The sequence below is a fragment of the Muscardinus avellanarius genome (genome assembly GCF_963383645.1).
Source record: "Muscardinus avellanarius genome assembly, chromosome: 13".
Classification (NCBI taxonomy): Eukaryota; Metazoa; Chordata; class Mammalia; order Rodentia; family Gliridae; genus Muscardinus; species Muscardinus avellanarius.
The window spans coordinates 58,313,013-58,337,806 of NC_137799.1; the positions used below are offsets into that span (position 1 = coordinate 58,313,013).

Below are 24,794 nucleotides of genomic sequence, written 5' to 3' on the forward strand. Positions count from 1 at the left end.
TCACTAAGTAGCTGAGGCTGGCCGCAAATCTGTGATCCTCCTGTCTCAGTTCTTAAAAATCTCAACTTGACCAGATATGAAACAATTTAAAAACCTTTAAAGGTGTTTTGAGGGGGAAAAAACCCAGGCTTTTCAAAAAACAAAAAGACCAAAAAGAGACATCTTTAGGTAAAAAGAATAAAAACTCCATGCTGCACAGGTAATGCAGATAGTTCTAGTTACCTGGTCAACAGGCAGAAAGCAAGCACTTAAGGTCTTCAGCTCCAATCTTTTGTTCATTTCTTATAGCCGGAATTTCATTTTCATTTCTTGTTGGATGACTAAACCGGTTAATGGTAGGGATGGTAAGTGGGCATTTACTCAGCTACGCCCAGCTGAGCCTCAGGAGCTGACGGATTCTCAGCTGGTGGATTGGCTGCTTTTGTCTCTTTGCCATCTTGTGGTTTAGGGTTTTCTGTGCATCTACGCAGGTAATTGAAGTTGGTTGGGTCTCATCTCCTTGGTTTTCCTAATCCTCTTCCTTGCCATCCTCTCTAGGCTGTCTTTGGTGAGGAGGCCCCTGTGAAATTGTGGTCTCTAACCTTGATACATATTCTGCCTCACTGGTCTACCCTGCTCTGCACCTCGGTTATCAGCACCCTCTATCACTTTTTGCACCAGAGGGTTGGAATACTGTGGTCACGCCCATAGGGTCTCTGCATGTAGTAAGGCAGGAATCTTCACCTGCCGTGGGGTCGGTGTTGTTGGGCCTGGCCTTCAGGAATGCTCTCCGATCCCTCATTCTTTCCCCCACTATCACTATTCTGATAATTCTGCTGGTAATTTCGTGGAGAACCCCTACGACGTGGAGAACGTTTATAATGGTTACTGTCTGCTGCATATTTACTACCTTGAACTGGAACTCTGTCGGGATCCAGCCCGACAGCTGGCGGGGCTTGACGAGATGATGAGTACCGACAACTCAAACACAAACCCACGAGCCGGGCGTCAAGTTAAGCAAGATCTCATTTATTTCTCTCCAAACAATCATATATATAGCACCAAGCAACAAGGGGAATTCCCTTGAGAAATAGCCTACCTAGCCTATCCGGGATAAAGATCACTAGCACGTAGTTTACAGCCAATCCCAGGCCAGTACATGAGCCATTCATGCGTGCAGAAAGCTCCTTTAAAGGTAGAAAGGGAAAAATCGCTCAGTCTCCCCACCCATAATGAATGGGGAAACCACGCCTTCCTAGCTTCCTCCAGGCGCCATCTTTAGCCCATTTTCTGCTGAATCACTACTTAAAGTTTTGCCTTAGGCTGCTCCCTCGCTCAGGCCCAGGCCAAGGGAGGATGCATCTCCTTAGGCACTGTATGGACACACCCCATCAGAACTCCACCAGGCCTGTAACATTTGCTGCCTCCGCACACTTTTCTCCTTCAACAACATCAAACTCCACAGTCTCCCCCTCTCCTACACTGCACAGGTACTTCCTGGGGTTATTCTTCGTTATGGCAGTCTGGTGTACAAATGCATCTTCCATGGTGTTGTTCCTGTTGATGAAATCATATCTGTTTCTTACATTGAACCATTTTACTGTTCCCAAAACCTTAGTTGCGATGATCTTATTGTCCCTGCCAGCAGGTGCCCTGCCCGTGGTGAGGGGCTTGGTGTCGGAGGCTGCTGGGTCTCTGGCCTCAGCCTCGCTGCTCATGGTTGCGGTGATGGTGACTGGGGCTGGCTGTGGTAGCTGTGGCTCTTGCCCAGGTGTGATGGTAACTAGGCCAGTGGTGCAGTGGGACCGCTCAGGGCTCCCTGGGGTCCACTTTCTGCTCCCGCTACCAATGGGACTTGGTTATTACTTTTTAAAAAACCTTTTTTGAGGGGATGGTGCTGGGGATTGAACCCAGAGGCATTCTACTTCTAAGATATACCCTCAGCCTGATTTTATTTCTTATTCGAAAACAGGGTCTCACTGGGTTGCTGAGAGCTCACTAAGTTGCCAAGGTTGGCTTTGAACCAGCGATCTCCCTGTTTCAGCCTCCCAAGTACTAGGATTGCAAGTGTGTGCCACCATGCCCAGCAGGTTATTACTTTTTAATGATCACATTTTTGTACCTGAATAACTCCATCAGCGCTAAAACTTGAAAAGCTTGCACTCTGACCACAAACTTTCATCCTTCCAGCTATGACTCCTTTACTTTTCTACAACTCTTAACCTTCAATATCAGAGAAACTTTATTTTTTTATTTTTTGGTTTTTGAATTGAACCTGGAGCGTTCTACCTCTGAGCTATACTCCCAGTCCTTTTATTATTTATTTATTTATTTTGGTGGTACTGAGGGTGGAACCCAGAGGCTTTCTACCTCTCGGCTGTTCTGGGCTGTACTCCCAGACCTATTTTATATTTTGTTTGGAAACAGGGTCTCAAAGTTGCTGAGAGACTCACTAAGTAGCTGAGGTTGGCTTTGAACTTGTGTGATCCTCCTGTCTCAGCCTCCCAAGCGTAGGGATTACAAGCATGCACCAACATGCCCGGCTTTTTTTTTTTTTTTTTTTAATTTTAAAACAGAGTCTCACTCCTTACTGAGGCTGTCCTTGAACCTGTGGTCCTACAGTCTCAGGCTCCCAAATCCTGACATTACAAGTGTGAGCCACCCCATCCAGGTCAGAGGAACTTTAAGCATGATCCCTCTATTTGCCACTCCTGGCCACATTTCTTTCCTTTGCTAATCTGTAGCCTGATGAGCTAGCACCTCACCTTCTCTCTTACAAAGCTGCTCGAGTATTGTGTCATACTGTTTTTCTGTACCTGCCCTGCACATCCATGGAACTAAATCACTATTGTGCCAGTATTGGGAAATTGCTTTGGTATTAATTTCCAAAATGTAAAAAGTAGTCAGAGCCTGGGTGCTGCACAGGCACTCAGGCAGGGAGGGGGAGCAGCTGTTACAATGCAGAGTTCCCCTCTCTCTTTGCCCTTTGTTCTAATGATTAACCTATAGTCAAAACCTTAGAGACAATTAAAGCCTTTAGTCCTAAAAATATATAGAGGCAATCCGTGCCTCTATTTAGCTCCTCTTCTTTGTGACCTGGCCTCGGTATAGGAAAGGTAAACTCCTACCACTTCTTTGAAGCACCTCTAGTTGATGAGCAACCGATACAAGAGGCAAATTTTATAATTTTTAACTGTACTCATTTTTCAATAATCCCTTGACCTGGTTCAGCTCCTTTCTATATAGCATTTAGAAAATGACGTGATTTGGCTGAGCGTGGTTGCACTTACTTGTAATCCCCGTGCTTGGGAGGCTGAGACAGGAGGATCTTGCAGGTTCGAAGCCAGCCTCAGCTACTTAGTGAGGTTCTCAGGAATTTAGTGAGAAACTCCTGTTTCCAAATAAAATATAAAATAGGTCTGGGGGTATAGTATGGAGGTAGAAGGCCTCTGAGTTCCATCCACAGTACCACACACAAAAAAAAAGAAAGAAAAAAAATTATATGATTTCTCATCAAGGCACTAGCTCATTCCTAACTCTACCTTTTAAGTTGATGATCTTGCATTATTTATGTCATGGATAAAATAGAGACAACCAATACACATTCATTATTACCCCCACACCCAAGCCTAAAGGTTTGTACACAGCCACAAGCATCCTAATATATTTGCTCTTTGCTCCAAGAAACAGTCCTTGTGTTGTCCCAAGGCTAATCTTTCCACCTGAGTTCTGACTGGACTAATCCCACCTCATTCCAAGGCTAATCTTCCCATCTAAACTCTGACTAGGTTAATCCTACATCATTCCAAGGCTAATCTTTCCACCTGGACCCATCCCTTTTCTTTCTCCCATGGTGACCTTTCTCAGCTAGATCCTTATCAATCTATAAACAAGCCCAAATCTCTTTTACTAACCAAAAATAAATAAAACCAAAGCCATTCCTTAGTTCTACATTTTCTTCTATATACCAACCTCTCTAACCTTCCATCCACAAGCACCCTAGTAGTTGATATTCATTACTGCTAAGTCTTTGTCTTTTGTTCTTTCAATGAACCACCTCCTGCCCCCAGCTTTTCACTGAAACTGTTCTGGAAAATGTTATCAATCTAATGAGAAAAGCAATAGAGTCCTCTTTGATCTCAATACAGAAGTTATCACCGTTGGCCACATTTTTATTTGTGGGCAATGTTCATCTGCTTTCTGTCACTGTGAGAAAAGAATCAACTTATCTTAACCAACATAAAAGGAGGAAAGATGTATTTTGGCTCATGGTTTTGAGCCAATTAAAACCTCTTCCTTTATCTCAGATTGGCAGGTGTTGAAATTCTTTCAGAGGTTTCAGTCCATGGTTGGTTGGTTCCATGGCTCCCGGGCTGTGTGGTAGAACAAAGGGGCTCATCTCAGGGCAGCTGGGAAGCCAGGATGAAGGAGAGACAGGAAGGAGCAGGGCTCCTAATATCCCCTTCAGGGCCCTGCTTCCTTTGAGAAGTGACTGAACTTCCGTTGAGCTCTTACAGGTTCTCCTGTAAGAGCTGGCCATCTTTTTACTAAATGTAAAAAGTATATCTAGGAGCCCAGTGTGGTGGTACATGCCTGTAATCCTAGTACTTGGGGACTGAGACAAGATTGCAGATTCAAGGCTAGTGTGCAGTAATTTAGCAAGAGATCTTATTTGAAAACAAACAAACAAAAAAAAGTAAAATTGGTGTAATCTCAGTACTTGAAATATGAAGACAAGAGAATTGCAGGTTTCTGACCAGCCTGAGCAATTTATCAAGACCTTTAGCAACTTAGTAAGGCCCTGTTACAAAAAAATAAATAAAATAGGGCTGGGTGTCTAGCTCAGAGGTAGCATGTCCATAGATTGAATCCTCAGTACAAAGGAAACAGACAAATGGAAAAAAGAAGAAAGGAAGGAAAGTAAAGAAAGAAATAGGGCTGGGGGTATATTTCAGAGGTACAATGTCATGTCCCTGGGTTCAGTCCCCAGTACTGATGAGGTAGAATAGAAGAAATAAAATTTTAGGTAGAAGAAAAAACCACATTGGGAAGGAAAGGAAAAATATGGTTTTAAGATCTGGAATCACCTCTTCCCAATACTGGAACATGTAGGTTAACAGAGCTTGGGTATTCTAAAAAAGTTAGGCCAAGCTGGGTGTGGTGACACACCCTTGTAATTCCAGCATTCAGGAGGCTGAGACAGGGGGATCACACTTCATTAACAGCCTCAGCTACTTAGTGTGGCCCTTGCAAGGCAGTGAGACTTTTTTTCAAAATAAAGAATAAAAAATTGAGCTGGGTGTGTTGGCACATTCTTGTAATACCACCATTCAGGAGGTTGAGACAGGAGGATCCCATTTCTAGGACAACCTCAGCTGCTTAGCAAGGCCTTTTGCAACTTAGTGAGACCCTGTTTCAAAATAAAGAAGAAAAAATAGGGCTGGGGGTGGGGTATAACTCAGAGATAGAATGCCCCTGGGGTTTCATCCCCAGTACCGCCAAAAAAAAAGAAAAAAGTCAGGCCCATATTTTTAATACTTTTAAATTAAAATGGGCTGGCTCAGAAAGTTCCTGAAGCGATTAAACCTGAGCTTCACCTCCATTTTGTCAAAGTTCCACTAACCTCCAGGAATATTCTCAAAAATCTATATAATTTTTTTTTTAAAAAGCCCTGCACCCTGTCTGTTTAGGAGGAGTCCTGTGGCCCAAAAGGAATTCTCACCTTTTGTGAACCAGAAAGCATCCCACATGACCCTGGCCATCCCCTCTTTAGAGGGCTCTTATACTATAAGAAGTATAGCTCAGAGGACCTCTTTGCCATCTTGAGGCCATGTGGGCCATTTTGGGGCCAGCTCATGGACACTCTGGGCAGCGTTTTGCAGCTCTGAGCCATTTTTTTTGAGCCACATCGTAGGCATTTTGGGAAGCTCTGGGGCAGCTCCAGTAACTTATTTTCAAGTTACTCCACTACGCCATCCCTTTGGGTGTAGTGCTTCCTGTCCTATCTTTCTGCTTTTTAATAATAAAATTACTTAAGTTTATAGCAGTAGAGTTTTTGGCTGTTCTTTCCTAAGATAGCTAAGAAAAAGAACCTGCGGCTACATCTCACACCAGTACAGTTTTGCTGTAGCACCACAACAAGCTGCCTTGCTTTCTTTTCCAGGAATTGCCTGTTTATGTGCTTTACCATTTTTATGTCAGGTTTCTTTTTGAAATTATTGTAAAGTGGAGATTTTAAAATGACCTGAAGTAGAAATCTAATTTCTTTCTATGCTCATATGAAATTGTTCCAGCAACATTAATGGAACAAATTCAAATCTGATCTATAAAACTAATCCTATCAGTATTTTTCCATGTTGATGGATATGTTTCTGGTCTTCTTTTCCATTTTTAGATTAATTTCCATTATGCTAATATCATACTTTAATTACAATAGCTTTGAAATAATTCATAGGGCAAGTTCTTTTATCTTCTTCAAAGATAACACTGTACAGAGTGTTGAATAATTAGATATTTCTTGTCATTTAATATACTGTGTGTGTGTGTATTACTGTCATGTGCAACGTGATGACTTCTGTGGGTTCTTGGCTTCCGTGGCAAAAAGAATTTAAACACACGCCAGTCAGATAAAGGCAGAGGTTGTAATTCAAATAAAGTAAGGATACACATTCAGGGGAAACGCTGCCATCTCAAAAGCATGAGAGTAACCCTCACCCCAAGCCGTAACACGAAGGGCCTTGCTAAGTAGCTGAGGCTGTCTGTGAACCACAATCCTCCGGTCTCTGACTACCGAATGCTGGGATCACAAGTGTGCATCATCACACCCGGCCAGGGTATCCTTTCTTATAGGGTTCTTATCCAGTGGATTTCAGTGAATGAAGTCCAAGGATTAATGGAGGGCATAGAAATTAAAAAAGTTTATTTTAAGTCAAGGAAAGAGAGAAGACAAAAAGCAGTTCTCCCCCCACAGGGGAGGGGTCCCTGGACCACTGAAGCTCTTGGGAGGTGGGCTTGTAAACCTTAACTGAAGTTCTCCATCTGCTGTTTCATGATTAGTCAGAATTGGGTTTTGGGGAACCAAGGATTTGTGTATAATTTCAATCCTCACTTTGAGTTATTATCTTGAGGGCTGGTGGGCTCTGATCTCCTGGTGTCCACCGCTCTCACCTGCCCCCACTTCACAGAAGGTAAAACGGATGGCCTTTTTTAATCCCTCCTGTTTTGGGGTCCTCAGCACTTCCTCACATCACAGGGAAGAAAATTGAACAGTTCATGAAAGCCACTTGCCTTAAAAAACAAATGGAAAAACTAACAAAGAAAGGAACTTTGTTAAGGAGCATGGTAGTGGGAAGGCACGTGAGATGAAGGAAGCATCCCAGCTGTCTCTGGGGGTACTGACACTGACTTTAAAGAGAGGAAGAATTGGGGTAGGGGCAAAGGGTATGCATAACTAAACAGCTTTGATTAAACTGTGGTCTGGTCGATCATTATCTCAGTTCTGTTCACACAGAGCTTATCAGTGTCAAGGAAATTGCCCCTGCTCATTCATGGGATAATCTCCATTTGCTTTGTAGATGTCTATTTATCAGGCCTGGGATCCTGGGAGGTGGCAATTTGGTTCCCATTGGATGATTGTTCCTGCTTTGGGGGAGGGTAGGCAGTCTCATCATGGGGCAATCTGCCTGTAAGCCTCCATGGTTCCTGAAAGGTATAGGGCAGGTGTATGGCAAGGATGGGGGACTTGGAGTTGACACTCCGGGGGACCTGGGACAGAATGTTGTAATGTCCCTCCAACCTTGAAAATATCTATATCACTCTTATCTTGGTGTCCTCAATCTTGAAGGAAGACAAGATAGGTTAAGTAAATTTAACGATAATAAACCTAGGATTAGCATCCCTACCTGCAGAGCCAGCGGGAATTGGATCTGAAGCTTAATGTAATAAAGGAGACATACAAAATGAAGAAAAAGATCCCACACTTCCTTCTACTTTTAGTTACCCATTGGGCATCAGCAGGCCCAAGTGAAAAGTGCTTTCTAGCAAAAGCAGCTTCTAATTTTCTTATAAAACAATACAATGTTCTGTTTGTGTATATATAAATGTAGTAAAAGAATTCTACATGAGAACTATAAACATGAAATTCATGAGAGCAATTACATTTTTAGTGGGAATAACTTCACCAGGTGTCTTAACAATATCCGTGGGCTGAGCCTGGTGGCTCAAGCCTGTAATCCCAGTACTTGGGATAGCAGGTTCTAGGCCAGCCTTGGCAATTTAGTGAGATCCTGTTTCAAAACATTATAAAATAGGGCTGGGTGTAGCAGCTCAGAGTTAGAATTCCCCTGAGTTCAATTCTTAGCACGTGTGCGCGCGCGCGCGCGCACACACACACACACACACACACACACACACACACCTGTGGCATTTAATTTCTTAATAGTATTTGAGGCAAATATTGAAACGGGGGTTTCTTGCGAGAAAACCCCGTAGAGTTCTTGTCTACGGAGAGCGAAGAATGACACCCGCAGACCTCAGGAAGGGGAGTAAAAGGTTTATTGGAAGCAGCAGGGAATGGGGCAAGGGTGGCTGAACACCCCTAAAGGGGCTGGGACTCTGGGTCCAGCAGCTGCCTTCAGGACAATACTTGAGAGTAGCCCAAGCCGAATTGCCTTCAGGTGCAGGCTGCTTTCTTCCGGAGTCCACGCGATCTGCCAGAAGGGAATAGAGAAAAGTGGCCAAACACCCCATAGGGGTGGTCGGAACTCCGGGGTCCAGTAGCTGCCTTCAGGGTCACTACCCGAGTGTCGCCCGAGCCAAGTGCCCATCAGTTGCAAACTACTTTCTCCCAGAGTCCACGCGATCTGCCAGAAAGGAGGTACAGGTCACCCCTAGGGGCCTGGTCAGCCATGATGTCCAGCAGAGGCCTTCAGGTCACTACTCGAGAGTCACCCGAGCCACGTGCCTTCAGATGCAGTCTGCCTTCTCTCAGTGCCAACACGACCTGCGACAGAGAGAACGGCTCCCCAAAAGGGGAGGGGGTCCCGAGCGGGAAGTCCCCCTTTTGTCATCTGACTGGCCGATGCCTGACCGCTTGCAGTTTGGTTAGGGTGACTCCAAGGAGAATTTGCATAGGACATTTGCAAGTTCTTTGAAGGGTCTCCTTTCAGGAATGCCAGACTTGCTCGGTGGGTTTGTTGATTAGGAAATTCAGGATGGCTTTGTGAAGCTCTGGCCTTCTTATCTCCTGAGCCTTTGGAATTTCAGGCATTTGTCGCCCCTCAGGAAACTCAGGAAATTAACTTTTTTCTACCAAGGCCTTTTCCCTATCTGCCTATTTCCTTTCTATCTCCTCAATATGGCATAAGGTAAAGGTTTCATAAATTTGGGAGTTGAAGCCACAGTTAATTGTTTTTTCTCTGCCTCCTCTTCCTCCTCTCCATTCTTCTTCCAAACTAGGAATTGAACTCAGGGCATTCTACTTCTGAATTATTTCCCCAGCCCTTTTTATTTTTTATTTTGAGACAAAGTCTCACTAAATCACCTGGGCTAGCCTCAAACTTGTGATCTTCCTGCCTCCCAAGTAGCTGAGATTATGGACATGTACCACCGTGCCTGGCACATTACTCATATAGATAGATAGAATGTTTGGAATTCTCACAATAAATAGATTTTTCAAAAACTTTATAGATCTGGGCGTGGTGGCGCACGCTTGTAATCCCTGCGCTTGGGAGACAGAGACAGGAGGATCGCGCAGGTTCAAAGCAAGCCGCTCTGGCTTAGGAGACCCTGTTTCGAAATAAAAAAGTATAAAATAGGTCTGGGAGTGTAGCCCAGCCTGGAAGTAGAAGGGCTTCCAGGAACCCCAGTACCACCAAAAAAAAAAAAAAAAAAAAAAAAAGAACAACAACTTTATAAAATATTTTTCTTCTAAGTCATTGTCCCCAGAAATGGCTGTTTCTCCTTTTCCAGTTTGGGAATCTCCCAAGCACAATGGGGTGCTATTTAACTAGGGCTTAGATAATAGGTGTTCACATCCATTAATGTGTCAGTAGTTGTATCATTGGTGAGTCCTCAGCTCAGGAACTCAGGATCTGCAGGGTCCTTATGGGGGACTTTCATGAGAGGTGGGCTAGAGGAGGTGTGTGAGGATGATCTCAGTCTGGTAGTCCCCAATGCAGTTTACGGTTGTCTTGTAGTCTGGTCAGCTTTAGGGTGGATGATCTCCATCTGGTAGTCCTGAGGCGCTTCCTGGTGGTCTGGTAAACCTTAGAGTCCTCAGGCTGATTAGGGTAATCATTAGCTGATTGACAAATAAGCTGGAGTGTCCTAGGTTTCTCAAAAAATTGTACGTGTTTTGCAACCAACACACAAGACTGTTAGAGTTTTTTTGTTTTTTTTTTTTCTTTTTTTGTTTTTTGTTTTTTTGTTTTGCAGTACTGGGGATGTAACCCAGGGACATTCTACCACTGAACTACACTCCCAGCCCTATTTTTTATTCTTTATTTTGAAACAGGGTCTCACTAAATTGCCAAGAGCCTTAGTAAGTAGCTGAGGCTGTCAGAACTGTGATCCTCTGGTCTCTGTCTCCTGAATGCTGGGATTACAAGTGTGTGCCACCACGCCCAGCTATAGTTTATTTAGTTATCTCTAGGATCTATAGGTTTCCCAGGAATTTGGGCCTGGGAAAGAGAACTGGTTTGTGGACTAGAGGTTGAAGCACTTCAGCTCCAGGTTCTTATATGAAAGTTATATTTTACTTTTCTTTCCTTCTTTCTCCTTTTTACATACTTATTTCTTCTATCCTATATCAATTGACATTTTTTTGGCAAATAGGTGCCATATATTGTTCACTTTAAGAGATTGGTAACCGGGCATGGTGGCGCATGCTTGTAATCCCCGCACTTGGGAGGCAGAGACAGGAGGATTGCACAGGTTCGAAGCCAGCCATGCTGGCTTAAGAGACCCTGTTTCCAAATAAAAATATAAAAATAGGTCTGGGAGTGTAGCCCGGAGGTAGAAGGGCTTCCAGAAACCCCAGTACCATAAAAAAAAAAAAAAAGAGAGAGAGAGATTGGTAACTTGAATTGAGGTATTAAGTAGTCCAATATGTATTGAATCATATTAGTGATTCACTAAAGCATTCAATTTAGACTCCCCCCACCCCCATATAGACCTCCAGGGCCGCTTTATTTAAAATAACACTGGGGAAAAAACAAACATTGCACCGATTGCTTTTTTTTTTTTTTTTTAAAGAGATGGTTAAAACGACTCTTACATAGTAGAATCATGGTCTTATTGGCTTCTAAGCCCACCCGCCTTCTAGGTTAACAGGTAATCCACTCCATGAGTTATGAGCTGTTCTCAACTTTGGCTGTCCTTGGATAGAAAAAAAAAAGAGAGAGAGAGAGAAAGAAAAAAAAAAGAAAGGAACAGAATAGAAGAGAAAGAACTGAAAAAGAGAAGAAATGGAAAATACCAAAAATATATCAACTCAAGTTCTCAAGTTTTAGCCCAGATCAATTGAATTGGAATCTCTGGGATTTAGGCTTTTGTTGTTGTTGTTGTTGTTGTTGTACTGAGGATTGAACCCACGGGCATTCTATCTTTGAGCTACATCTTCAGCCAATTTTATTTTTGTTTTGAAATAGAATCTTGCTAGGTTGCTGATAGTCTTACTACTTGTTGAGGCTCTCCTCCGACCTGTGATCTTTCTGTCTCAGCCTCCCAAGTACTAGGATTACAGGTATGTGCCACCAATTCCAGTTTAGGCTTTTTTTTTTTTTTTGGTGGTACTGGGGTTCCTGGAAACCCACTCCAGGCTACACTCCCATACCTATTTTATACTTTTTATTTGGAAATAGGGTCTCTTAAGCCCACGTGGCTGGCTTCGAACCTACGCGATCTTCCTGTCTCCGCCTCCCAAGTGCGGGGATTACAAATGTGCGCCACCACTCCAGCTTCTTTTCTTTTTTCTTTTTAAAAAATACCTGTAATGAATTCCTCCCCCTCTCTCTCCTTGCTTAAGAAATACAACTTTTAAAAAAATATATATCAGTGCATTGTAGTTATACATCTTAATGGGGTACAAGATGGTAAAGACATGCATACATGCACACATCACTCATTTAGCCCTTCCCCAAATTCCCACCCTATTCTGTCACCCCTCCCTCCTTCTCATGTTTGGCTTACTGATTGACTTGGATATGTTTATGAATGTACATCATTAGGGAATTTCCCTCTTCCCCCCTCCCTTCCCTGGCAGTTAGGTCGCCTTATTTGCTCATCTATGGTTTCTCCTTCCTTGTCTAGAGTTCCTTCTATGACCTTTTTTCTCTCTAGTTTCTGCACATTAGAGAAAGCATCCAATTTTTTACTTTTTTGACTAATCTCACTTAGTATAATGTTCTCTAATTTGATACATTTCCCCACAAATGACATAATTTTGTTCTTTATGGCTGAGTAAAATTCATTGTGTACATAACATCCCATAGTTTTTTGTTTTTTTTTTCCTTTGCTTTTTTCCTTTGTGGTACCGGGATGGAACCCAGAAGCATTTTACCTCTGAGCTACACCCACAGGCTTTTTTTTTTTTTCTTTTTCTTTTTCTTTTTCTTTTCTTTTCTTTTCTTTTTTCTTTTTTTTTTTTTTTTTTTTTTTTTTTGCGGGTCTGGGGATGGAACCCAGGGGCATTTGACCTCCGAGATACACCCCCTACCCTATTTTTTATTTGGAAACCGAATCTCACTGAGTTGCAGAGGGCCTCATTAAGTAGCTGAGGCTGTCCGTGAACTATAATTCTCTGGTCTCAGCCTCCCAAATGCTGGGATTATAAGCATGCATCACCACACCGGGCTCCACAGCCTTATTTTTTATTCCTTATTTTGAAACAAGGTCTCAGTGAGTTGCAAAGGGCCTCACTAAGTAGCTGAGGCTTGCCACGAACCTGAAATTCTCCTGTCTCAGCCTCCTAAATGCTGGGATTACAAGCATGCACCACCATGCCCCGCTCATATCCCATAGTTTTGTAATGTATTTATCTGTTGATGGGCATCTTGGCTGGTTCCATCGTTTGGCAATTGTGAATTGTGAAGCTATGAACATAGATACACATCTCAGAAGAATGGGAATGGGGTCGAGTGTGGTGGCACACGTTTGTAATCCCAGCATTCTGGAGTCTGAGACCAGAGGATCGTGGTTCATGGAAAGTCTCAGCTACTTAGTGAGGCCCTTCACAACTCAGTGAGACCCTGTTTCAAAACTAAAAAGACTAAAAAATAGGGCTAGAGGTGTAGCTTGGAGATAGAAGGCCCCTGGGTTCCATCCCCAGTACCGCTAAAAAAAAAAAAAAAAAAAAAAAAAAGGTGGTGGGGGGAATGGACCTACTGTATAATCCAACAATACCACTTCTGGTGGTCTACTGAAAAGAATGGAAACCAAAAAATATAATTTAATAATGCACTTGAAGCTCAATATGTAGCCTTCTTATCTTATAGAAATAGTCACTATCCTGATTTACTTAATTTAACTTAAGAGATGGCTTTTGACTTCCTAGTTTGACTTACAAATATTCTTTTCTGTCACTCCCACAGCACAACCTTTAAGGATCCAAAATAAAGTGGCTGTATACTTTCTACTCTGAAACAATATTCACGTACATATGGTAACTATAATTGAGGGCTACAGATCCTACAAAAATTTGCTTACAAACTAATATGCTTAATGCAAATTTATTCCAGGCTGGATTTGTTATTTTATCCTTTGTAGCTATTTTTTTCATCCCATAAATATGTTAAACTAAATTTGGCCAAAGTTTGCCTCCATGCTTTGAGTAAAATCTAACTTAGTAGGGACACTAACTGAAATCCTGGTTATGCTGGTATTGGAAAATGACTTTGGTATAAATGTATCAGAAATTAGTTTTAAAATGTAAAAAGTAGTCAGGGCCTGGTTGTTGCCAGGCACACAGGCAGCTGTTATAATGCAAAGTTCCCTCAGCAAAAGTAATTAGCAAGTACACAGAAGAGTTGGGACCTAGGGCCTTCATATTTAATAGACAGGTTTACATAATAAATAGTTTCTAGCAGATAGACTAGAATTCCCAGAGAATGCAGGAGGAGGGTGCAGGCCTCTGTCAAGGGGGTAGGGGGTGCAGATACCATGTGCCCCCTGACTTTGTTAATCATTTGTTAATCATTGGGTCCTAACAAAAACCTAGGCCTACACCTGCATCAAGGCAGGGAGGCTTTTGGCCTTCACATAATCATAATCCCCATAATTACACAAAAGGGCCTGCACAGAGTTAATGGGCGGGCTCACACCAGGTCAAAAGATTATTGGTTGGGCAAGATGAAGGATAATGTATGTTTATAAAAACTGTTCTGTATCCAGAAACTTCAGTAAGTTAATTTCAAGTTACTCCACTGCATGTCTAATACAGTGCTTCCTGTCTCTTTCTTTCTGCCTTTGTAATAATAAAATTGCGTAAGCTTACAGCAGAAGAGTTCGAGCTATTCTTTTCTAAAATAGCTAAGAACAACCAGCCGTGGCTATATCTCATACCGGTACAGGTTTGCAGTGCCACCGTAACACTGGTTTTGCAGTATATTTATTGTAAGAAATAGCCGAGTCTCAGCCAATCACGAGAGTCAAGCAGCTGTCAGTCACAGGTGGTCAACAGATCAAACCATATTCAAATAAGACACAGGCCTAACCAATCGCTTCAACTTTCTGTCCTCAAATACTCACTGCCCACATTGTGCAGTGGAGCTCTCCAAACCTCTTCTGGTTTTGAGGGCTGTGCAACTTGAAAATTGTTCTCAACTCAAGTGAATTCTGTTAAATTTAATTTGCCCAGCCGGGCATGGTGGCGCACGCTTGTAAGCCCCGTGCTTGGGAGGCTGAGACAGAAGGATTGCACAGGTTCGAAGCCAGCCTCAGCTACTTAGTGAGGCTCTCAGCAACTTAGTGAGACCCTGTTTCCAAATAAAATATTAAAAAAAAAATTAGGTCTGGGAGTATAGCCCAGAGGTAGAAAGCCTCTGGGTTCCACCCCAGTACCACCAAAAAAAAAAAAAAAATTAATTAATTTTTCCAAAGTTTTTCAGTTGTTACATCATAGGAATGAACTTGGAAGAAGATATTTTGAAGGTTAATAAAAGTCATTGAAAGGTGCTGACATACTTAGGAATTTCCCAATTGCAGACATGTATCTAAAGAAATGAATTCTTTATAAAGTATTTGTAAACCAAGGAGGAGTGGTTGCCACAGGGAGTGTGACACATCCACGTTATGAAATCCATCTTTATGGTTCTTCCTGCTCCTACAACAAATAGAGAGGGGGCTAGTTCCATAAGTGATTGATATTTGGATTAAGGAACATGCAGTTCTCTGTGACATTAACTGTGAGAAATTTGACACTTTAAAAGAAGATAATCACAATGAACAGCAGGCTGGAGGAGTAATAGATCATTTACCCAGCATGTTTAAGATCCTGGGCTCCATCCCAGCACCATCAAATAAGTAAATAAAAATAATAAGCTGGGTGCAGTAACAAACACCTGTGCTAGTCCCAGCTACTGGGGAGGCTGAAGAAGGTGGATTGCAAGTCTGAGACTAGCCTGGGCAACTTATGAGACATTGTCTCAAAATAAAATAAAAAGTTCTGGGGCTATAGCTCCATGGTACAGAGCTTGCCTAGCATGGGTGAGGCCTTGGTTAAATCCCTAGTACAACAATAAATCACCCAAACAACAACAGCTGAAATCAGTTATGGTTTGTAATGATATCAATGGTTGGAAGGAAATAAGGAACTTCCTTTAGAAAGAAAGGTGGGGAAAATATGATATTGTAGCAAGCAGTTGTCTAGAGGTTTAGTGTATTCAACTAGATGAGTGATTAGAAGAGTAAAAACTAAAGAATTGTATTTTAAAAAGAAATGCAAGCCAGGCATGGTGGTACACCCCTCTAATCTCAGCACATGGGAGGCTGAGACAGGTGGATGGCAGGTTTGAGACCAGCCTCAGCAACTTAGGCTCTCAGAAACTTAATGAGACCCTGCTTTGAAATAAGTAAATAAATTAGTTAAAAAAACAACAACAACAGGGCTTGGGTATAGCTCAGAAGTAGAATGCCCTTAGGTTCAGTCTCCAATGTCAAAACAAATGATCAAACAAACAAACATACAAAAAATGAAATGCAAAAGCTAGATTAAGCTAATGAATTTTTTTCCTAAAAAAACTGACTGGGAAAATATTTCTGTGAAGATTTGGCCACCTAGCTCAATGATGAACAGAGCATCCAAGAATATTCTTGTCTTCTTTTAAAGGAAATGAAGAAAAATAATAATTATTAAAAAATTATAGAGCCGAGCATGGTGGCATACATGCTTGTAATCCCAGTACTTGCAAGGCTGAGGCAGGAGGATCATAGTTTTGTAGCCACCGTCAGCTACTTAGGCCCTTCATAACTTAGTGAGACTCTGTTTCCAAATAAAAAATAAGATAGGGCTGGGGGTGTAACTCAGAGGTAGAATGTTCCTTGGCTCAATCCCCAAAACCCCCTATGCACACACACAAAGATAGTGGGCAGTAAGTAGGCTTGGATTTTCCACCATGATCTAAAAAACAAACAACAACAAAAAACCCAAATCTCCAGCAAAACACTGGCATATTCTCTGAATTTGAGTAGTTTATCTCTAGATGTTTTTCTCTTTGTTTTTCTATTTAATCACCCAAATCCCAACTGACTCATTAGCAGGGAGTCCAATTACCATGGGAGTAAATTTTCATTCCTCTCTTTGCCCATCTATAGTTTTTCATACTTTTCTATAATGTAAGGTATTGCTTTTGCAGTAAGAAAAATTTATTTTAATTTTTTAAATTTATTTTAATTTTTACAAAGCTGATGAAAAAGAGCAGCATTAAAATCACTTGATAGTGACATTTCAAGACATTAAACTGAGCAGGGGCTCCAGTGAAAGAAGTTCTCCATCCTGAGTGGAGGATAGCGGTTTATGTGTTTCCATAGCAGCAACCTAGACCAACAGATAACAGGTGAGTTGACTTTTCCATTGAATATGCACTTCTATTATCTTATAAATTAAGTGCTTGCCCCTTTTGGCTCTATGAGACCAAGGAAAAGAAATTTTTGGATCACACTAGAGAGTACCCAAAGAACAACAAAGTAGAAGCAAACATACAAAAAAGTTCGTTTTACAATCCCTTTGCAGTGTTAGGGTGTATGCAACTCAGTGAAGGAGTGCTTGCCTAGAACATGCAAGGCCGAGGGTTACATCCCCAGAACCACAAATGAATAAATGAATGATTTATTTTTGTTGTTGTTTGTTTGTTTTTGTGGTACTGGGGATGAAACCCAGGGGACTTCTACCTTCAAGCTGCACCCCCTGTCCTATTTTTTATTCTCTTTATTTTTGAAACAGGGTCTCACTAAGTTGTGAAGGGCCTCACTAAGTAGCTGAGGCTGTCCGTGAACAGCGATCCTCTGGTTTTAGCCTCCCAAGTGCTGGGATTATATGTGTGCACCACCACACCCAGCATTTTTTTTTTTTTTTTTTTTAGTACTGGGATTGAACCCAGGGACATCCAACTGCTGAGATACAGACCCAGCCCTATTTTTTATTCTTTATTTTGAAACAGGATCTCACTTTAGTTGCAGAGGACCTCACTAAGTAGCTGAGGCTGGCCTTGAACCTGAGATTCTCCTGTCTCAGCCTCCTAAATACTGCCCTGAAAAATTCTGGCCTCGCTGGCCCCCGCACCAGCCTAACCCCTTAGCTGGCTCTGATCCCGGCCTCAGAGGCCCCAGCACTGGCCTTGCCTCAAGGCAGGCTTCGATCCCAGCCTCCCTGACCATGGCACCGGCCTAGCCCTTCGGCAGGGTCCTATCCTGGCCTCGGAGGCCCCAGCACTGACCTTGCCTCACGGCAGGCTTCGATCCCGGCCTTGCTGACCCTGGCACCGGCCTAACCCCTCGGTAGGCTCTGATCCCCGCCTCAGAGGCCTCAGTAGCGGCCTTGTCTCACAGGCTCTGATCCCGGCCTCGCTGGCCCCGGCACTGGCCTAACCCCTCGGCGGGCTCCGATCCCGGCCTCAGAAGGCAAGGCCAGTGCTGGAGCCAGCGAGGTCTGGATCAGAGTCCTTCGGGTGGCCAGGCCACTACTGGGGCCATCAAGAGTGGGATCGGAACTTGCAATGCGCCATGCACAGAGAAATATCACAGAAAATAAAAACCAGATGCTTCCCCTAATTAGCAAAAACTAGAAGGAAAGGGGTTAACAGGAGGAGGTCGAGTTATAGAAAGGGCCCTATAGCGAAGCAATTAAGGTGACCAATCAGAGGAGATGGGATGAGGGAGGATGGAACCTCTTTAAAACTCAGGAGGTATGTAAACAAATGTATCAAAGATAATCACCAATCAAGCATGGATTGAGGGTGGGGGAATGGGATGGGGATTGGATGAGGGCTAATTGGATGATGTGTGCCTGTATATCCTCTCAAGTCTTGTATTCAATGTGATGTATGATTATAATGCACCAATAAAAATATTAAAAAATTAAAAAATAAAAATGGGAGTCACAGTATTAGTGACATAAGTGAAATCAATGAGAAAAAAAAAAAGATGAAAAATTCAAGCCGGGTGTGGTGGCGCACGCTTATAATCCCTGCGTTTGGGAGGCTGAGACAGGAGGATCGCACAGGTTCGAAGCCAGCCTCAGCTACCTAGTGAGGCTCTCAGTAACTTATTGAAACCCTGTTTCCAAATAAAATAGAATATAGGTCTAGGAGTATAGCCCAGAGGTAGAAAAGCCCCTGGGTTCCACTCCCAGTACCACCAAAAAAAAAAAAAAGAAAAAGAAAAAGAAAAAGAAAAAAAGAAAAATTCAGCTGGGTCTGGTGGTGCATGCCTAAAATCTGAGTACTTGGGAGGCTGAGATAGGAGGATTGTAGGTTTGCAGCCAGCCTCAGCAATTTAGTGAGTCCCTCCACAACTTAGTGAGACCCTGTTTCAGAGTAACTCAGAGGTAAAAAGCCCCTGGGTTCAATCCCCAGCACCAAAAAGAAAAAGAAAAATCCTTCTACAAATAATTATATATATCCAAATATATATAAATGGCATTAACTGAATTATACTCCCAATTACAAATAACAATTATATAAATTTGATATTATAATTAATTATATAATTAATAATATTAATTGCATATATTAATCATACTCCCAATTTTTTCAAGGCGAAAAGATTAACAAAGCGTTTTCACAGATGATATTTCTCAAGTTCCAAAAGCAGTCCTTTTGCATCTTGTTCTTCATTACTCTATATGAAGAGGAGGTGACGCACTAATATCTAAGGGGTCTCACACTATTAAAATTCAAGTGACGCCTCAGGGCTTTAAAAAGGCTGATAAACCCTGGTACTGGTTCACACTCAGCTTTTAGGAGTGATAAAAAAAAAAAAAGCATAGGAATTGATTAAATAAATGTATTTAATTTGAAAATATCTTTTGTCTTCCTATCATTAGGTCATGTATCCCCCAGGCAAGTTAAAAGAGTGTTTTTTAAATTCATTCATTCAACAATTAATAACTTGGAGCTTCCTTTTTCTGTTTTTTTCTGTGCTGGAGATCAAACCCAAGGCCTCAGGCCTGCAGGGCAAGTACTACCACTGAGCTACACCTCCAGCCCCAGCAGCTTCTTAAAGGTGGCATTAAATGTCTCTTGATTGCTATTGTAATAGTCGAGCAAACACTATATTCATTAGGCTTATAAACCTGAAAGCAGGCCAGAAGAATTTAACTCAGCTTTATAATTGCATGCTCAGCCACCAGAGGACTTTTCCTCATAAAAGTGAATCATAAGCCCTTAGTTTCATTTTGTAAAGATTAAAATTTGCTTTTTCTTTCTTCCTTGTGTTGAAAAGGTGTCCATTTCCATCCCCCCTTCAAACTCAATTCCCTCACCTCTGGTCCCTTAAACAAACCAGTTATATTAGTCAGAGTTCTTCAGAGAAATACGTGTGTGTGTGTGTATGTGTGTGTGTGTGTGTGTCCTATTGGTATACACACACATACACACATATACATGTATACACACTTTTATGTTTGTATATATGTGTGTGTGTGTATATATATATATATATATATATATATATATATATACACATACACACACACACTCTCTCTCTCTCTCTCTCTCTCTCTCTCTCTCATACAATTATGGGAATTAGCTCACATAATCATGGAGGACAAGATGTTCCACAAAATGTAAACCAATCCTGAAGGCATGAGAACTTGGGGAGCTCTGAGAGAAAAGAAAGTGGATGCCCATATTCCCCTTCCTCTACCTTTTTGCTTCTTCTGAGCTTTGGATAGATGGAGTGTTGCACATACACACTGGTGAGAGCTGATCTTCCTTACACAGTGTGCTGACTCAAATACTAATCTCTTCTCAAATACTAATTAATCACAGGCACACCCTTAATTATTGTTTGACCTGGGATCCCAAGTCACTTAACCTAATCAAATTGTCACCTAAAGTTAACCATTACACCAGCAGCACTGACTTTCATTGTCAAACTTCACTTTATAATACAACCCATTACACACTATGGCTGGCTATGGGGCACAGAGGTAAAGACATAGTGTCTGCCCTCAAGGAGCCCACACAAAAGATTGATTGTTGTGATGATTAAGGTAAATCAGAACTAAACAAGAAAAGTAAACCAGGCAAGGTGGCACAAGCTTGTAATCCTAGTACTTGGGAGGCTGAGACAGAAGAATCATAAGATCTTGGCCAGCCTCAGCAACCTCACCAGGCCCCCCACAGCTTAGTGAGACCCTGTTTAAAAAAAAAAAAAAAAAAAAAAAGGAGCAGGGGTGGTGTTGCATGCTTGTAATCCCTGTGTTTGGGAGGTTGAGACAGGAGGATCATACCGGTTGGAAGCCAGCCTCAGCTACTTAGTGAGGCTCTCAGGAACTTAGTGAGATCCTGTTTCCAAATAAAATATAAAATAGGTCTGGGAGTATAACCCAGAGGTAGAAATCCTCTGGGTTCCACCCCCAGTACCACCAAAAAAAAAAAAAAAAAAGGAGCCAGGCCTGGTGGTACACCCTTGTAATCCCAGTGCTTGAAAGGCTGAGAAAGAAGGATCCAGCTTTGCAACCAGCTTCAGCTGTTGGGGTGAGCCCTCAGCTCAGGAACTCAGGATCTGCAGGGTCTTTGGCTGATGTGAATTTCAGAGCTGGGCATGGTGGCGCACCCTTGTAATCCCAGCATTTGGGAGGCTGAGACCAGAGGATCATGGTTCACAGACAGCCTCAGCTGCTTAGTGAGGCCCTCTGCAACTTAGTGAGACCTTGTTTCAAAATAAAGAAAAAAAAATATATAGGACAGGGGGTGTAGGATCAAATGCCCCTGGGTTCCATCCCCAGACCCACCCGCAAAATAGAAAAAAACAAAAAAGAATTTCAGCACCCACCAGTCAGAGACATGGACAGAGGTTGCATATTGGGGAGTTCAGGGTTCTCATAGGGGACTTTCGTGAGGGGTGGGCTAGCGAAGGTACGTGAGGATGAGCTCAGTCTGGTAGTCCCGAGGTAGTTTAATGGTGGGCAGGTGGTCTGGTCAGCCTTAGGGGGAATGATCTCAGGTTGATTGGGGTCCTCGTTAGCTGATTGAGAGATAAACTGGAATATCCTAAATTATAGGTTTCTCGAAATATTGTATCTGTCTTGTTATCAATGCATGGGGCAATTATAGTTTCTTTTAGTTAACTGTAAGATCTCCAGGTTTCCCAGGAATTTTGGGGAGAGTCAGACCTAGGAAAGAGAACTGGTTTGTGGACTAGAGGCTGAAGCACTTCAACTCCAGGTTCTTATATTAACATCATATTTTACTTTTCCTTCCTGTCTTCTTTCTACTTATTTCTTCTATCCTATCACAGCTACTTAGTGAGACCCTGTTTCAAAATAAAGAATAAAAACTAGGACTGGGACTATAGCTCGGAGGTAAAATGCCCCTGGGTTTAATCATCAGCACCACACACAAAAAAAAAAAGAAAGAAAGAAAGAAAGAAAGAAAAAATAAAAAAAGGGCTGGAAGTATAGTTTGGAGGTAGAATGCCCCTGGGCAATCCCCAGTACCACACACACACAAAGATATCAAGGACTGTTCCTACAGAGAGACTAGGCTGGTATACATCTCTATCTGACTGATATAAAAACACTTCGAAATGAACACACCTAAAACTGAACTCATCATCTCCCTCCCGCTTTGGAAAGTCAGCATCCTTTGTCACTGCCATCCACCTAAGCATCTAAGACAGAAACATAGATCACAGTGTAGGTTCTCTTTCTCCCCCTCTCAGGCCTTCTTAAGAATCTGGAGCCAGCCACGTGGGATTTCCATAGAAGTCAGTGGCGCTGGGATGGGTGGATCTCAAATCCATTCAAAGCAGGAAGGGTGTTTTCCTGTGACATCAACGCCAGGTAGAGAAATGTTGTCAAGTTTGCAGCTAGAAAAACAGGATTTGGATTCTGCACTGAGCTGGAAATGTGAGGTGGTGTCAGACTCTGGAAGCAAGGATCAAGGTTGGTAGCTGGGAGGTTTATAAAATAAGATAGTGTAGGAGTGAACCCCAATTTGAGAAAAGTGGACTGTCATGAACAGCATAACTTTTGTAGGTTCTTGGCTTCCATGGCGAAAAGAATTTCAACATGTGTCAGTCAGAGATAAAGGCAGAGGTTTTAATTTAAGCAGAGTAAACACGGGCCACCTCAAGAGAGTGTGAGAGCAGCCTCAGGATTTTTTTGCAATCCCTCTTTATAGGGTATGGAGAAAGAGTCTGGCTAAGGGGTCCAGGGGAGAATGGATGGCTGCCTTTTCTCTTTGAAGCTTTCTGATTCACAAAAGATGAAAATGCCTTTGGGCCAGGGCTCCTCAGAGTTGAAGACAGGAGGTCAGGAGAAGGAAGTTGAGAGCAGAGATAGGGATGTGAGGTTTAGGGTTGTTAACAAAAAGTGTGATATTTGAGGATCCATCTTTCTTCCCTTCCCAATGCATCTCCTTTTTACCTAAAATTTTATTTCTTCTATTCGACCTTATCAGGACCACATGTGAATTAGAAATGGTGAGTCCGGTGGCAGCTTTCCTTTTAAGCACGGGTAAATCATATTGCTAGGTATAGTGCAGTGGTATAAAGGGTACCTTCACATTCGTTTTTTGATTGTTTGTTTGTTTGTTTGGTGTGTGTGATAGATTTTTAAGTATGTTCTATCTTGTGCAAGATTAAATTAATCTCTGTGACAACCAAGAGGCTCTCTTGGGAAGAGATGTGTATCAGTACTGGGAAGAGGCATCAAAATGTATTAATGTACCAGTATTAGAAAATATTTTGTATTGGGAAGAGGTATCAAAATATATTAACGTACCAGTATTGGAAAATATTTTCAATTTTCAAAATATATCTGAAAATAACTTTGGTAGAAAAAAGCCAAGAGCTTCAAGGAAAGGGCTGCAGATTTTCAGGCGCCAAGGGTAATTAGCGAGAGAATAGAAGAAGCCCAAAAGCCTAGGGTTTTTATACATTTCTAAGAGAAGCGAACTTCCTCAAGGATGTGGGGGAATGCCATGAGCTTCCAAGAGATCCTAGACTCCGGAAAAGCAACGAACACATTTTGGAGTGTAACGAAAGACGTGGTGTCTGTGCCAGAGACAGGGCAGGTCTACAGGGAGGAATCGCCACACCAAAAGACCTGCCCCAGAAAAAGGGCGGATCTAGTCTGGTTAGGAGATTATTGATATAAAATACTCTGTATCCATAAATCTTCAGTGACTTCTTTTCAAGTCACCCCTATACTATCTTGGGTATAGGGCTTTATTAATCTATATTCAATCTTTCCATCTTTGTAATAATAAAGTGGCTTAAAGTTGCAGAGTTCGGACTAGAGTTTTCTATACCTAGTTCAGAATGAGAACCCGTGGCCACATCTCTCTCACTACAGTAGCTTTGGGAGCCAAACAGGGCCCCCGGAACAGTTCCAGAACCGTTACAGGATGCAAAGCCCAGAACTCAGTGGACAAGGGCGTTGTAACTGTGGGCAGCCATAGATTTTCTGATCCTAATCTCCATCATTCTGTTTTCAGTCCTCTATGGTTATTGCACAAGACAATAAGATTTGGTCATAATTGGAATGATGCCACATGCAGAGAGCCAGCACTGCTATCCCAAATCATAATTTGACTGGCCCAAATGGATTTCTCATTCATGTACACCCGTAAGTCAACTCGTAATATTAACTCCCATTTTCGAATCAGCTGTAGAACTTATGCATTTTTAATGACTGGGTCTCATTTCAGACCGAATGAACCAACATCTCTTGGAAGGGAGCCAGGCATCACTATTTTTCAAAGAGCTCCCCATGGTCATTCTTTTTGTGGCCAGGGTGGCAAAGGGATGACATACCTCCTGTCTGCATCTTGCCATTATTTGGCCCAGGTATAAGTTTTTCTTGGTCATTTGAATGCAGATGATAATGGTGGAACATACTGCATGACTGTTTTTTTTTTTTTTTTTTTTTTTTTTTTTTTTTTTTTGCGGTACTGGGGATGGAACCCAGGGTCATTCTACCTCCAAGCTACACTCCTCGGTCCTACTTTTAGTTTTATTATTTTTTGAAACAGAGTCTCACTGAATTGCAAAGAGCCTCCTCACTAAGTAGCTGAGATTGTCCATGAACCATGATCCTCCTCTCTCAGCCTCCCAAATGCTAGGATTACAAGCCTGCACCACTATGCCCAGTT

The 24,794-nt window shown here is 42.2% G+C and overlaps 1 pseudogene across 1 annotated transcript in view; it reads right to left on the reverse strand.

Moving 5' to 3' along the window:
* Nucleotides 1–356: 356 nt before the first annotated feature.
* The window catches only part of LOC308272213 (Y-box-binding protein 1-like), a 42,190-nt pseudogene continuing 17,752 nt past the window's right edge, over nucleotides 357–24,794 (reverse strand). The window contains exons 3-5 of the transcript in view: nucleotides 10,163–10,244; nucleotides 1,378–1,821; nucleotides 357–903 (exon numbers count right to left, since the gene is read on the reverse strand). The product of the transcript in view is annotated as a Y-box-binding protein 1-like (transcript). The remainder of the gene's footprint in view (nucleotides 904–1,377; nucleotides 1,822–10,162; nucleotides 10,245–24,794) is intronic.